This window comes from Rhagoletis pomonella, unplaced genomic scaffold, assembly GCF_013731165.1.
Source record: "Rhagoletis pomonella isolate Grant_MI unplaced genomic scaffold, Rhpom_1.0 Rhpom_scaffold_00007, whole genome shotgun sequence".
Classification (NCBI taxonomy): Eukaryota; Metazoa; Arthropoda; class Insecta; order Diptera; family Tephritidae; genus Rhagoletis; species Rhagoletis pomonella.
The window spans coordinates 60,108,387-60,112,586 of NW_023458561.1; positions in this window are offsets into that span (position 1 = coordinate 60,108,387).

Sequence of the window (4,200 nt, forward strand, 5' to 3'; positions counted from 1 at the left end):
GTGCATAAAAACAGTTGAGTAAATTTGTGATTGAATGCCGGTATAATAATGTAGTGTTATTTTTTGTTTCGTATTTATTTTTATTATTTGAATGAATGCCACTTTCATGCAGCGAATGAATGAATGGTGTGATTGTTGTTGCTTTTGACAACCGTTGCACTTGCACCGCAAAAATTCGCACTTATTGCACTCTTGACATGCTGGTCCAGTGCTCTGTGCGCGCTAATAAAAAAACAAAAAAGTTTAGCTACCCATAAATTAAGTTTTATGCATATGTACCGGCAAATGATACTCGAGCGCAGATAACTTACATGCATTTATATATATTTTCGTATATGCATTTGTATGCAAACAGACTTATGAATGTTTTTACGAATAAACCCATTTTTTTTTTTTTTGCTTTATCTGTTTGCTGGTGTCGGGAAATTTTTTTAATGGACGCCTGGCTCATCGTTACTTTCAATCACTGTTGTTATGAATTTATTACACTTTTCTTTTATTTGTTTTATTTTTTGTTTGTAGATTCGTATTTATGTACACATCTGTCGGTGGTTTTGTCAGCATTCAATGCCCTTTTTATTGCGAAAATTTCGCAATCAAAGTTTTATATGCGCTCACTGAGTTTTTATCTTTTGTTTGTTTTTCGCCATTTTTGTTGGAGTACTTTAAATGCAAATTTTTGCGCTTTAAGTTCCCACTCTCGTGCGACTATTGGGCAAGAGGGCAATGGGCTTATGCGACAAGTTCTGCGGCAAGTTACCCATACGTATTTGCATTTTTGCAGTTGATGAGCAAAATTGGTATTCAAAGTGAAATGAGATGAGTATCTTATCTTAAATTTAACGTAAAAAATACTCACAATTATTTATGCTCATGCTTCAGTGTTTGGCAGAATGCAGATCAGTACTTTCTGACAGGGATAAAATATACTATTGCCTAGGAGTCTAATTAACTTTAGTAAACAATGCAGACTCAACCTTTCAAATGAAATAGTAATGCGATTTCGATATTCTTTCGACTCACGACTTTCTACCGTCCACGAATTGGAGCGCTAAGTGTTGCGTAATGTTTTAAGATTTTCTATCTTTTTCTCTTTCACTTTTTTGTCTGTAATGCCACGTCAAAAATTGTATTTAATAGGCGATATCGCCGTGTTATTGCAACCGACGCCAATTGAAAATGTCAAGTGAAACCAAGTCCAACTCCTCCAGGTATTTCCATCGCAAAAAAAGTCTAGTCTTCCTCTGGTCATATTCCTTCAATAATTTGCGCTGGCCGTCAGCAAAGGAAGCTGTCGCATCCGAACCCTTCTGCACTTTTTATACCCGAGCGCACTTGTGCACAAGGGTATTATAACTTTGTTCACATAACGGCTGTTTGTAACAGGCAAAACGAATCGAGATAGATATAGACAAATGTATACATAAATGATCAGGATGAAAAGAGAAATCGATTAAGCGGTGACTGTTTGTCCGTCCGTCCGTCCGTCCGTCCGTCCGTCCGTCTGTCCGTCTGTGCACACGATAACTCGAGTAAAAATTGAGATATCTTAACGAAACTTGGTATGTGCACTTCTTTCGGGCGTAGGACGGATGGTATTGAAAATGGGCAAACTCGGACAATAACCACGCCTACCTCCCATATAACGGTAATTTTCAGAAATACAAAAACTGCGATATTTTAGTAACTACTGAAGATAATTCACTCAAAATTGATATTTATAATAAATTTTAGACGAAAAATAAGAATATTAACATTTTTTTGAAAATGGGCGTAGCCACGCCCACTTATGGTTACATGTGTATATCTTGGTAACCGCTGCATCAATTTATTCCAAACTTTGCACAGTTGTTGGCCTTAATACAGCATACTAAATGGCCGAAAATTTTAAAAATCGGATAATAACCACGCCCACTTCCCATATAACGGTAATTTCCAGAAATACGAAAACTGCGATAGTTTCGTAACTACGGAAGATAATTCACTCAAAATTGCTATTTATTATAAATTCTAGACGAAATATAAGAATATTAACATTTTTTTGAAAATGGGCGTAGCCACGCCCACTTATGGTTACATGTGTATATCTTGGTAACCGCTGCATCAATTTATTCCAAACTTTGCACAGTTGTTGGCCTTGATACAGCATACTAAATGGCCGAAAATTTTAAAAATTGGACAATAACCACGCCCACTTCCCATATAACGGTAATTTTCAGAAATACGAATACTGCGATATTTTAGTAACTACTGAAGATTATTCACTCAAAATTGATATTTACAATAAGTTTTAGACAAAAAATATGAATATTATAAATTTTTGGAAAATGGGCGTAGCCACGCCCAGTTATGTTTACATGTGTATATCTTGGTAACCGCTGCACCAATTTCTTCCAAACTTGGCACAGTTGTTAACCTTGGTATAACATACGAAATGGCCGAAAATTTTTAAAATAGGACAATAATCCCATATAACGGTAATTTAGAGAAATACGAAATCTTCGATAAATCAGTAATTATTGAAGCTAATTTATTAAAAATTGATGCTTGCAACAATTCGTTACCAAGAAATACGTTTAGGATACAATTTTGAAAAATGGGCGTGGCACCGCCCACTTATGATCACATATATGTATCTCGGTAACCGTTCTACCAATTTGTACTTGCCACATAGAAGCAAAACGTTGAAACTTATTGAAATCGAACTAAAATTACGGCCGCTTTTCACATAACAGTAAATTTCAGATATGCCTGAAACTTCAATATTTCGAAATTTAAGGACGCTAATTTACTCAAAATGGATACACCTCGGTTTACCATGTAGCGGTAGCTTTCGGAAAGGTGAAAAACATATATTTAATACTTGCGCCGGGTATTTAATGTTCGGCTCCGCCCGAACTTAGACTTTTTTACTTGTTAGACATGGTCTAGGCTATATTGACTTTAAGGGCATCGTTCACCAGCGAACTATTTGCATAGACCTACATCTTATGCAAAAGTCAGCGATATAATGTATGCCAAGGGCCGATTTCTCTTGCAAATCGTTGTGTCTACCTCAAATTCTCGTGTCCGGACCACCTTTCATGGACAGCGTCAGTGTTCTCGGTCTGTTTAAGGCGTTTTTTAGGTTAGGTTGGTATGGGTGGTATGCTTTGAATTAAACCGATTACACCCAATTTTGGGTTTGAGGGTCCACGCATAACGTTATTAAAAATATATGTGCAAAAGTTCGGAGTCTTATATTTATTTGTGTGCTTTCTAGGGTATTTAAGGCATTTTCGAGAATAGGTTTATATGGGAGGAATGCCTTTAAATAAATCTATTTATTTATTTATTACGTTCATTTTTTGGAATTCATATACAAGGTTATTACGAACATATAGACACAATTTCGGACTCACATATTCATCGGCGCATTTTTAAGACTTTTTTGAGTGAAGGTTTATATAGGATGTATGCTTTAAAATAATTTTTTTTTTCTTGATTTATGTCCATAAATGTTACATACGGAAAATTGAGGTTCTACGCCGATTCCTTATAATTTTTTTCAAAAAATGTATGGAGCTATACCACTGTGCGTCGTACGAGAAGTTAGCGAACACATGTCTTTCCCAGCGGGTTTTCCTACGACAGTTCTTTAGTGTTTCACTTGCTCACCAAACTATCTTCTCTTCTACGTCTACGTTTTTTACACTTTCTGCCAATCTATTCTTTCTTCAGGGCGACACGAGCTATCTCTTCAGCTGGGCTTAAAAACCCTCTCAACTAACACTCCTCTCACTTTGATCTAACATCCTCAAAAACTTGGGCTTGACGATAAGAGCTACTTTAGGCAGGGTTTCTGGAAGCTACAGCAACAAAAAACCAAAATTTATTAGAATAATTTTAAAAAATAGTCCTGGGGAATTGGAAACATAAGTAAATAGCACGTTCCCCCTGAAGGGTGCAATTGGAGACTAATTTGTCCTCGACTCAGCTGTTGGGGATGCAATCGACCCTAACGATTTAATGCACTTAAATGGCAAAATTTCATTCGCGTTGTCGGCGCCACAGATTGGGTACTGTGTAACAAACGAAAACTACTCGCGGGACCCCGATACAAATCTTATCAAGCGACAGTCGCTTTTCATACTTGTTCGGATAAGAAAGGTTACAACTAACGGGTGATTTTTTTGAGGTTAGGATTTTCATGCATTAGTA